A 12,236-nucleotide genomic window follows, 5' to 3' on the forward strand; every position below is an offset into this window, starting at 1 on the left:
CCCACTGACACCTGGGAATCCCTGGCCCAAGGCCGCACAGAGTGGAGGAGAAGCATCCAGGAAGGCACCGAACACCTCGAGTCTCTTCGCCGGGAGCAAGCGGAATCCAAGCGCAAACAACGGAAGCACCCCACCCACCCGCCCCTTCAACCACCGTCTGCCCCACCTGTGACAGAGATTGTAGGTCCCCCATTGGACTCATCAGTCACCTGAGAACTAATTTTTAATGTGGAAGCAAGTCATCCTCGGTTCCAAGGGACTGTCTAAGAAGAAGAGATAAGAACCCAATAACGCGTGGCCTTCTAATCCAATCCCAAATCAAAGGACAGCAAAGGCTAGGTTGAGGAACAAGTTTCCCTTTCATTGTACGAACGTGAATGGCATTGACAGTCCGTGTATAGGAAGTAACAATTTTCCACTCTGTGCCTCTGGCACCTGTTGCTTTTAATAGAATAACATCGCCTGCTTCTATAGGATGCTTTTGCCGTGTCTTTTTTGATTGTTGCTCTACCTATTCTGTCTCATGCACTGTTGATTCTGACAGCCAACTTCGCAGCATGAAAATAGAGTAAAGGATTCAACCTTGACTGTCACTTATAGCAGATAAAGTATGGTACGCAACAGTAACAAGGTTCCCTTTCCGTATCGTATCTCACATAACTGGAGCCTAAACAAATTGGGAAAAATGGGACGGAATATAATGGGGTATTTTTGTGAGATTCTGCTCCCAGCGTTGAGCCTTGATGGAAAGGAACGCAGGTTACAAAAATGGCCCGAGAGCCATATAGCTCGGGTTACCAACCCCCCAGGGATTGCCCTGGAGTCTCCAGGAATTAAAGAATAATCTCCTGGAGACTGCGACGAGCCAAACCCCAGGAGTAAAATCACTGAGGCATTAAAAAAAAATAACGTGTTCTTTCATTTTCTTTGAACGCCATTGATTCTTATTTATTAAAATATTAGAGATGGGGGAAAAAATGTTGTTTGGCCGAGCGGGGCTGTTGGATACGAGAGGTCGTGTGATGAAACTTCCAGGCATACGTCCAATCAGAGTCGGCGACCCTCGTCATAGATCCATCCCCAACCCAGGCTCACATCGAGCAAGGCTCCTCGTTGTGGCCAGAGCTTCATACTGTATCCTCGGCGTCATTATCTGAAAACACAACGTCATGTTCCACATGTACGGTGACAACACCCAGCTCTCCCTCGCCACCACCTCAGTCGACCCCTCCACTGTCTCTGATTTGTCATGCTGCTTACCGACTTCCAGTCCTGGATGAGCAGAACTTTCCTCCAACTAAATATAGGGAAGTCCGAAGCCAGCACGACACCCACTCTCAAGCCACCGACTCCATCCCTCTCCCTGTTCACAACCTTCGCGTCTTATTTGACCCCGAGATGAGCTTCCGACCACACATCCGCTCTATCACCAAGACCGCCTACTTCCACCTCCGTAACATCGCCCGTCTCCACTCCTGGCTCAGCTCATCCGCTGCTGAAACCTTCATCCACGCCGTTGTTACCTCTAGACTTAACTATTCCAATTCTTTCCTGGCCAGCCTCCCATCTTTCACCCTCCATAAACTTGAGGTCATCCTAAACACTGCTGTCCGTGTCCTAACTCGCGCCAAGTCCCGTTCGCCCATCACCCCTGTGCTCGCTGACCTACATTGGCTCCCGTCCGGCAATGCCTCGATTTCAAAATTCTCATCCTTGTGTTCAAATCCCTCCATGTCCTTACCCCTCCCTATCTCTGTAACCTCCTCCAGCCCTACAACCCTCCGAGATCTCCGCACTCCTCCAATTCTGGCCTCTTGCGCATCCCCGATTTTAACCACCCCACCATTGGCGGCCGTGCCTTCAGCTGCCGAGGCCCTAAGCTCTGGAATTCCCTCCCAAAACCTCTCCACCTCTCTACCTCTCTCTCCTCCTTTAAGATGCTCCTTAAAACCTACCTCTTGGACCAGGTTTTTGGTCACCTGCCCTAATATCTCTTTACGTGGCTCGGTGTCAAATTTTGTTTGCAGCAACAACTTACATTTAGGTAGCACCTTTATTGTAGCAAAACATCCCAAGGCACTTCACAGGAGTGTTAGCAAACAAAATTTGACACCGAGCCACATCAGGAGATATTGGGACAGGTGACCAAAAGCTTGGTCAAAGAGGTAGGTTTTAAGTAGCCTCTTAGAGGAGGAGAGAGAGCCAGCGAGGTTTAGGGAGAGAATTCCAGAGCTTCGGGCCCAGGCAGCAGAAGGCACAGGATATCACGCCACCTTTGAAACTTGAACCAAATCCAAACTCAAACTGTGAATGCAATCACAACGGAAATGCAGGAATGCTGAACCTCGATTTCCCCGTGGCAACACGGCAAACATGAGAGTGGCAATTCTTCCTTTCCATTTTCCGCAGGGCTACGTGTGTGTGTGTGTGTGGGGGGGGAGGTGGGTGTGTGTGTGTGGGGTCAGTGACGAGTGCCCTGTCTCCATGCATTAGGCCTCGCACTGACAGCAGTAAAAGCAAGGTTGCCAATCCTCCAGGATTGCCCTGGGGGTCTCCAGGAATAAAAGACTAATCTTCAGGACACTGGGGCAATAACAGATTGTGTTATTTTTAAAAAAAATTCTTTGAACACTTTTGTTGATTAGTTATAAAAATATCGGACTTGGGGGAAAATAGGCTGTTTGACTAATGGTCAGGAACCATCCAATCAGGCAATGAAGAGTCTATTCGCTTTCCAATTGGCGGTGCACTGGGAGTATGGACAAGTCAGGCGGCCAATAGCAGGAGTGTGGGGGCGGGGCGGTTGGAAGAAGGAGGTCATGTGATGACACCTCCAGGAATGTGTCCAAGCAAAGTTGGCAACCCTAAATAAAAGCCTGGACAATGAAGACAACAACTCGCACAGTGACTGCAGTGGTTCTTTCACTCACGCCATGTCAGCCACGGTTCAGTGGGCAGCACCCTCGCCTCTGAGTCAGAAGGTTGTGGGTTCACAGTCCCGCTCCAGGGACTTGAGCACAGAAATCTAGGCTGACACTCCAGCGCAGCGCTGAGGGAGCACTGCACTGTCGGAGGTGCCGTCTTTCGGATGAGACGTTAAACCGAGGCCCTGTCTGCTCTCTCAGGTGGATGTAAAAAATCTCCCCTGGCACTATTTTGAAGAAGAGCAGGGAAGTTCTCCCCAGTGTCCTGGCCAAAATTTTATCCGTCAATCAACCTCACTAAAACAGATGATCTGGTCATTATCACATTGTTGTTTGCGGGAGCTTGCTGTGCGCAGATTGGCTGCCGCGTTTCCTACATTACAACAGTGACTACACTTCAGAAGTACTTCATTGGCAGTAAAGCGCTGTGGGACGTCCGGTGGTCGTGAAAGGGGCTATATCAATGCAAGTCTGTCTTTCTTTCATGCCACAACAGGTCTTTTGCACATGTGATCTTGACCTTGTTCTCCTCAGTCTGTACCTCTCATGCTGTGTGCTTATTCAAGGGTTATTTTTGTCAGCCAAAAGTCAGCGTGTCACATCATGACTTCAGGCTATTAGAGGTCATCAGTATCACCATCATTTTAAATTGATTCCATTCTGTTCTTCCTCTCCCAGGGCTAACAAAGTGTGTTGCATAAATCAAATGATGTTTTTAAGGGAAAATCAAACTTGTGACATTGGTAAGTAACTAACCTCTTCCATAATTTCAACCTTGAGGTTGTAAACACTTAGCTTTAGTTAGATAGCGCAGTCTTTCAATTAATTTTGGATATTACTTTAGGCAGTAGGAATGCTAAACTTGCTCATTTCAAATTCTTCTCCCTCTTACTTTAACAGACGTGTAAGCCTTTTAAAGGTTAACGCCTCTGTTCAAATAGTGGAAGTTAGGAATTTGATACAAGTGCATTGAGTGTTTGTACAACGCATGTGTTAGAGAGAAAAAAATCCAGATCTTTGGGGTGGGAGACGGTGAGATGGATTTTTGGAGTCCCATCACGTTGTATCATAGAAACAGGAGGAGGCCATTTAGCCCCTTGAGCCTGTTCCGCCATCTAATGAGATCATGGCTGATCTGTGACCTAACTCCCTATACCCGCCTTTGGCCCCATATCCCTTAATACCTTTGGTTAACAAAAATCTATCAATCTCAGATTTAAAATTAACAATTGATCTAGCATCAATTGTCGTTTGCGGAAGAGAGTTCCAAACTTCTACCACCCTTTGCGTGTAGAAGTGTTTCCTAACTTCACTCCTGAAGGACCTGGCTCTAATGTTTTGGCTATGTCCCCTAAGTCCTAGACTCCCCAGCGTCTTGTAGCAGTAGGACCTGGCCTCATGCCCCATGGCAGGTCTACCAATTTGGCCACTTCTGGTGGAAGATTAATGTGTGACAGGCCCTTCAGCCTCACAATCATGATCGCATGTGTGGGTGGGGTGCGCAAGAGAATGCTACAGAGGCAAGGCGATCCCAGCATTCATAGCAGCGGTTAAAAATCACTATTAAAACTTCGGGACGTCCCAACGCTCTTGAGAAAGAGTGAAGGATTTTTGAAGTGTAGTCCCTCTTATAAAGCAGCAAAACGCGGCAGCCAAGCTGCACTCAGCAAGGTCCCACAAACACTAACGAGATAAATGAACAAATAAAGTTTTTTAGTAATGTTGGTTGAGGAATAAATGTTTGTCAGGACACCAGGAGAACTCTGCTGCTCATCTTTGGGTCGTGCCACAGGATCTTTTACGTCCACTTGAGAGGGCAGTTGGGACCTCGGTTTAACAGCTCATCTAAAATATGGCACCGCCGACATTGCAGCACTCCCTCAGTACTGCACTGGGAGTGTCTGCCTGGGTTATGTGCTCAAGTCTCTGGAGTAGGGTTTGAACCATGACCTATCTAGGCCCCTCATAATTTCCTACACCTCAATAAAGGTCTCCCCTCAGCCTCCTCTGTTCCAAGGAAAACAAAAACCCAACTTATCCAGTCTTTCCTCAGAGCTAAAATTCTCTACTCCCGGCAACATCCTTGTAAATCCCCTCTGTACCCTCTCTAGTGCAATCACATCTTTCCTGTAATACTCTAACTGAGACCTAACTAGTGTTTTATACAGTTGAAGCATAACCCCACTGCTCTTGTATTCTATGCCACGGCTAATAAAGGCAAGCATTCCGTATGCCTTCTTAACCACCTTATCTACCTGGCCTGCTACCTTCAGGGATCTGTGGACATGCACTCCAAGGTCCCTTTGTTCCTCTACACTACTCAGTGCCCTACCATTTAATGTTTATTCCCTTTCCTTCTAAGCCCTCCCCAAATGCATTACCTCACACTTCTCCAGATTGAATTCCATTTGCCACTGTTCTGTCCACCTGACCAATTTATTGATATCTTCCCGCAGTCTACAGCTTCCTTCTTCAGTATCAACCACACAGCCGATTTTAGTATCATCTGCAAACTTCTTAATCATACCCCTTATATTCAAGTCTAGATCATTGATATATACCACAAAAAGCAAGGGACCTAGTACTGAGCCCTGCGGAACCCCACTGGAAACAGCCTTCCAGTCACAAAAACACCCGTCGACCATTACACTTTGCTTCCTGTCTCCGAGCCAGTTTTGAATCCAACTTGACACTTTGCCCTGGATCCCATGGGCTTTTAACTTCGTGACCGATCTGCCATGTGGAACATTATCAAAAGCCTTGCTAAAGTCCATATACACTACATCAAACGCACTACTCTCATCTACCCTCTTTGTTACCTCCTCAAAATATTCAATCAAGTTTGTCAGACACGACCTTCCCATAACAAATCCATGCTGACTAACCTTGATTAATCCGTGTCTTTCTAAATGAAGATTTATCCTGTCCTTCAGAATTCTTTCCAGTAATTTTCCCACCACCGAGGTTAGGCTGACTGGCCTGTAATTACTCGGTCTATCCTTTTCTCCCTTTTTAAACCATTAGCAGTCCTCCAGTCCTCTGGCACCACACCTGAAGCCAGGGAGGATTGGAAAATGATGTTCAGGGCCTCTGCTATATACTCTTTTGCTTCGCTTAACAGACTGGGATACATTTCATCCGGGCCTGGGGATTTATCCACTTTTAAAGCTGCTAAACCCCTTAATACTTCCTCTCTCACTATGTTTATTTCATCTGATATTTCACACTCCTCCTCCCCCGATAGCAATGCCTGCTCTGCCCCTCTTTGTCCTGCTCATTTACTGTATCACACAGGCTCTAGCTATAGGGAATGCCAGCTCCTTAGCACAGTTCAGGCAAGGCCCCACATCTGCTGTCCTTATGGAAAACCGTGGAATCAAAGAATATGGTACCCAAAACACACGTAAAAATCCTGGAATTCTGTAAACCAGTGGCCCTGACAATCGGTTGTTAACCTCACGTGACTTTCGCTGGAGGAGGTTACAAATATAGGACACAATCGCTCAAATTTACTTCTGGCATGTCTGATAGAAGATGGTCAATCGGTTACTATGGGATTGTTAGTCGCAGTGGAGGAGGTGAATCTTTGACCCAGAGCCTGGAAATTCCCTCGGGATTCTACCAATCTCCCGCCGTAACCTCGGGGGCACTTCCTGCCCCACTCGTCCACCCCCACCCCACCCCCGAAGGTGCGGCACAATCGGCTGAAAACAAGCGGAGGTTACGTCAGGAGAGCGGGAGAAGTCCTCTGGGAATTTCAGGGCGACCGAGTGGCCGTCTTACTTCATTCCTCGCCTTTTTTTCTTTACTTGCTCTTGTGTCAGCTGTGGCTCAGTGGGCAGCACTCTCTCTCTCTCTCTCTCGCCTCTGAGTCAGAAGGTTGTGGGTTCGAGTTCCCACATCAGAGACCTGAGCACAAAAATCTAGGCTGACACTCCCAATGCAGTGTTGAGGGAGTGCTGCACTGTTGGAGGTGCCGTCCTTCGGATGAGACGTTAAGCCGAGGCCCCGTCTGCCCTCTCAGGTGAACATAAAAGATCCCATGGCCCTATTTGGAAGAAGAGCAGGGGAGTTCTCCCTGGTGTCCTGGCCAATATTTATCCCTCAATCAACATCACTAAAAAACAGATTATCTGGTCACTATCACATTTGCTGTTTGCGGGAGCTTGCTGTGTGCAAATTGGTTGCTGCGTTTCCTACATTGCAACAGTGACCACACTTCAAAAAAAAGTACCTCATTGGCTGTAAAGCGCTCTGGGGCGTCCAGTGGTCGTGAAAGGCGCTATATAAATGCAAGCCTGTCTTTCTTTTGCTCTTCACTCCCAGCTCCCTCAGCTCCTTCGCTCTGTCTGAGCGAGCGCTATTACAACAATGTAATCAGCACCCTGCCTCGTGAATGTTAAACAAAGCACTGGGCCGTTATTAATGGTAGCAGCACTGGCCTGAGGAATTACAGTTGTCAAAACAACAGTACCAAGCTGATTTGTGCCGAATCTATTTTGCCGTCTGCACTTGGTCGCATTTGGACAAGAAACAATTGCAAGCCACCTCTTAATTTTAATTGGGCCATCCTGCATAAATAGCGCTAATAAATCAATACATATAAATTCTATCGAATTATGCATTACTTGCTTCCTAACCATTACTCACTGTGATTTATTTTGCGACAAAACTACCATCCCTTGAAGTTTATTCGATACCTTTTTCCATTATTCGACCTCTCCAGGGTGAGCATTTCCCGCTAAAAAAAAAAAATCTTCCCCTGGTTACTGAAGGACCCAAGTGGCATAAACTCGACTTAAATAAAACATCTTGCTGGAGTTTCTGAGGTAGGAGAAGTGAAAAGGCCGGATAGGGCGCCTGCCGATAATACACATTGTATTAATCGCTGGTTAATAATGTGTTTCTCCCTGTTCTTAATCTACATGCTACCCTTCCTGTGTGACGCCTGTGTGTGACGTTCACAAGTGCGCACACAATACTGTGTCCCAATACCAGTCTTCGGTTTAGACTGGCTCAGAGTGTCTGGTGATTTGCCTTTCTTCCCTAATGGACCACTTGTAGAGAGAAAGATGTTTGACAGTACATCAGACATCTTAACTTCAGCTAATGGAATTAACCTACCTCCCACAGTGAATCATCATTAAGACCACTCTGTTTTAATCCCGCTGTTTCAGTTGATTCCGTTCTGATTGTTTTGCTTTAGAGGACGTGGTCTTTACAGAAAACTATTTGGAAGACCGTTTTTTTAAAATTTACTTGTGACGCAATGATATATCTTCACTCTTCTATGTGTTACTCTACACTACCATGTCCCTCTGCTCCATAATCGAGGGCTGCTCTTTTAATCACTATGCCCCTGCTCTCCTGATCTGTCCTCATCAGGCTTGGTGTCCATTTTGCTCCAGCCTCTGTGAAGCACTGTGGGACATCTCTGTGAAGCACTGTGGGACATCTCTGTGAAGCACTGTGGGACATCACTGTGAAGCACTGTGGGACATCTCTGTGAAGCACTGTGGGACATCTCTGTGAAGCACTGTGGGACATCTCTGTGAAGCACTGTGGGACATCACTGTGAAGCACTGTGGGACATCTCTGTGAAGCACTGTGGGACATCTCTGTGAAGCACTGTGGGACATCACTGTGAAGCACTGTGGGACATCTCTGTGAAGCACTGTGGGACATCTCTGTGAAGCACTGTGGGACATCTCTGTGAAGCACTGTGGGACATCTCTGTGAAGCACTGTGGGACATCTCTGTGAAGAACATAAGGGCAGGAGTAGACCATACAGCCCTTCGAGCCTGCTCCGCCATTCAATAAGACCATGGCTGATCATCGACCTCAACTCCACTTTCCCGCCCAATCTCCATATCCCTTGACTCCCCTAGAGTCCAAAAATCTATCTATCTCAGCCTTGAATATACTCAAAAACGCAGCATCCACAGCCGTCTGGGGCAGAGAATTCCAAAGATTCACAACCCTCAGTGAAGAAATTTCTCCTCATCTCGGTCTTAAATGGCCGCCCCCTTATCCTGAGACTATGCCCCCTAGTTCTAGACACTCCAGCCAGGGGAAACAACCTCTCAGCATCTACCCTGTCAATCCCCCCCTCAGAATCAGAAGCACTGTGGGACATCTCAGTGAAGCACTGTGGGACATCTCTGTGAAGCACTGTGGGACATCTCAGTGAAGCACTGTGGGACATCTCAGTGAAGCACTGTGGGACATCTCTGTGAAGCACTGTGGGACATCACTGTGAAGCACTGTGGGACACCTCTGTGAAGCACTGTGGGACATCTCTGTGAAGCACTGTGGGACATCTCTGTGAAGCACTGTGGGACATCTCTGTGAAGCACTGTGGGACATCTCAGTGAAGCACTGTGGGACATCTCTGTGAAGCACTGTGGGACATCTCTGTGAAGCACTGTGGGACATCTCAGTGAAGCACTGTGGGACATCTCAGTGAAGCACTGTGGGACATCTCTGTGAAGCACTGTGGGACATCACTGTGAAGCACTGTGGGACACCTCTGTGAAGCACTGTGGGACATCTCTGTGAAGCACTGTGGGACATCTCTGTGAAGCACTGTGGGACATCTCTGTGAAGCACTGTGGGACATCTCAGTGAAGCACTGTGGGACATCTCTGTGTAGCACTGTGGGACATCTCAGTGAAGCACTGTGGGACATCTCAGTGAAGCACTGTGGGACATCTCTGTGAAGCACTGTGGGACATCACTGTGAAGCACTGTGGGACACCTCTGTGAAGCACTGTGGGACATCTCTGTGAAGCACTGTGGGACATCTCTGTGAAGCACTGTGGGACATCTCTGTGAAGCACTGTGGGACATCTCAGTGAAGCACTGTGGGACATCTCTGTGAAGCACTGTGGGACATCTCAGTGAAGCACTGTGGGACATCTCAGTGAAGCACTGTGGGACATCTCTGTGAAGCACTGTGGGACATCACTGTGAAGCACTGTGGGACACCTCTGTGAAGCACTGTGGGACATCTCTGTGAAGCACTGTGGGACATCTCTGTGAAGCACTGTGGGACATCTCTGTGAAGCACTGTGGGACATCTCAGTGAAGCACTGTGGGACATCTCTGTGAAGCACTGTGGGACATCACTGTGAAGCACTGTGGGACATCTCTGTGAAGCACTGTGGGACATCACTGTGAAGCACTGTGGGACATCTCTGTGAAGCACTGTGGGACATCTCTGTGAAGCACTGTGGGACATCTCTGTGAAGCACTGTGGGACATCTCTGTGAAGCACTGTGGGACATCTCTGTGAAGCACTGTGGGACATCTCAGTGAAGCACTGTGGGACATCTCTGTGAAGCACTGTGGGACATCACTGTGAAGCACTGTGGGACATCTCTGTGAAGCACTGTGGGACATCACTGTGAAGCACTGTGGGACATCACTGTGAAGCACTGTGGGACATCTCAGTGAAGCACTGTGGGACATCTCTCTGAAGCACTGTGGGACATCTCAGTGAAGCACTGTGGGACATCTCTGTGAAGCACTGTGGGACATCACTGTGAAGCACTGTGGGACATCTCAGTGAAGCACTGTGGGACATCTCTGTGAAGCACTGTGGGACATCTCTGTGAAGCACTGTGGGACACCTCTGTGAAGCACTGTGGGACATCTCTGTGAAGCACTGTGGGACATCTCAGTGAAGCACCATGGGACATCACTGTGAAGCACTGTGGGACATCTCAGTGAAGCACTGTGGGACATCTCTGTGAAGCACTGTGGGACATCTCTGTGAAGCACTGTGGGACACCTCTGTGAAGCACTGTGGGACATCTCTGTGTTACAGGCACAATATTATTGTTGCTGTTGTGATAAAATAAAAGAAACAGCAACAGACAGAGTAATTTAAAATGATGTCATCAAATAGTGCTTGTTTTATAGCATCATAGAATAGTACAGCTCAGACGGAGGCCATTCGGCCCATCGAGTCTGCGCCGGCTCTTTCGAAGAGCAATCCAGTTAGTCCCACTCCCCCGCTCTTTCCCCATAGCCCGGCAATTTTTTCTCCTTCAAGTATTTAACAATTCCATTTTGAAGGCGACTGGTGAATCTGTATCCACCACCCTATCAGGCAGCACATTCCAAATCCTAACCACTCACTGCGTAAAAATGTTTTTCCTCATGTCGCCTCTGGTTCTTTTGACAATCACGTTAAATCTGTGCCCCCTGGTTCTCGACCCTTCAACCACTGGAAGCAGTTTCTCTTTATTTACTCTATCTAAACACCTTCTGCTGCTAAGTGATTGGAGAGTCTTGACATGATGCCCTAAATCAATGGAGAAAAAGATGCTTGCTCACTTTTGCTCATGTCAGAAGGGATGACCGCTGCCTTGACCTATCCCAGCCACGTTGGCGCCCTTTGCATCTGCTCGTTCAATGGAGTGTAATTCTGTTTTAAAAAAAAATTACAGCCTAAGGGAAACTAAACTGCATTGACTGACTGGAATTTTTAAACTGTACTAACCAAAACACAGTGGAAAATATTCCTAAAGATTACCTTGCTTGTTCACGGTGGCTCCTTCCCAAACCTTACCTCAAAAATAAAGCCATAAATTACAATAAATAATAATGAATGTCGGCTTCAAGGCTCTTGAGTCCGAGAGTGGCCAGTTCAAGCTGCACTCCAGCTTTGAGCACAGCACCTAGGCTGACACTTCAGCACAGTACAGAGTGAGTACTGTATCATCAGTAGTTTATCCCCAGAATGAATATTTAACAGAGGCCCTGTGTGCCTGTTCAGGTGGATGCTAATAGTTCCCGTGGCACTGTTCCTGTCTCAACTGACAAACCAATTAACTGGACATTCTTCCCATTACCATTTGTGTTAGAAATGGGTCCAAAATGGCTGCGGTATTTATCCAATTTAGAAATATACACTGAAGTGGGGTGCGGGGAAAGGAATGAGCAGGAGGAACATTACTTATTATTCATATTGTGCAGTCAGTTAAGGTAGAATAATTCCTTTCTGGGTATTTGCTTTTTATTATAGTAGGATTTGCAAGATAATATATCAAAAGCAGTCCCTAATTAAGTAGAATTTTCAAAGCAGATAAAAGCTACTCTTTGTCTTTGTCCACAAACAGAGGGAAGGAGGGTGTAACTTATCAGTCATTAAGGGTATAAGTATGTATGTGTGTGGATTGTTTTGTATATTTTATTACAATGGGGCGTTATCAGAAAAGGTCGACAGTGAAAGTATTATAAGAAGTAAGTGCTATTTACAATAATTTAATTGCATTATAGATATATGTGTATATCAGCATGATATA

At 47.1% G+C, this 12,236-nt stretch overlaps 1 long non-coding RNA gene across 1 annotated transcript in view; it reads right to left on the reverse strand.

The window, feature by feature from the left end:
- Window positions 1-7,858, reverse strand: part of LOC147124012 (uncharacterized) — a 28,256-nt gene extending 20,398 nt beyond the window's left edge. The window contains exon 1 of the long non-coding RNA XR_015079505.1: window positions 7,575-7,858. This is a non-coding gene — a long non-coding RNA (uncharacterized LOC147124012). The remainder of the gene's footprint in view (window positions 1-7,574) is intronic.
- Between the last annotated feature and the right edge of the window lie 4,378 nt (window positions 7,859-12,236).

Source organism: Somniosus microcephalus, chromosome 1, assembly GCF_052327205.1.
Source record: "Somniosus microcephalus isolate GS21.2 chromosome 1, FLI_Smic_1.0, whole genome shotgun sequence".
Classification (NCBI taxonomy): domain Eukaryota; kingdom Metazoa; phylum Chordata; class Chondrichthyes; order Squaliformes; family Somniosidae; genus Somniosus; species Somniosus microcephalus.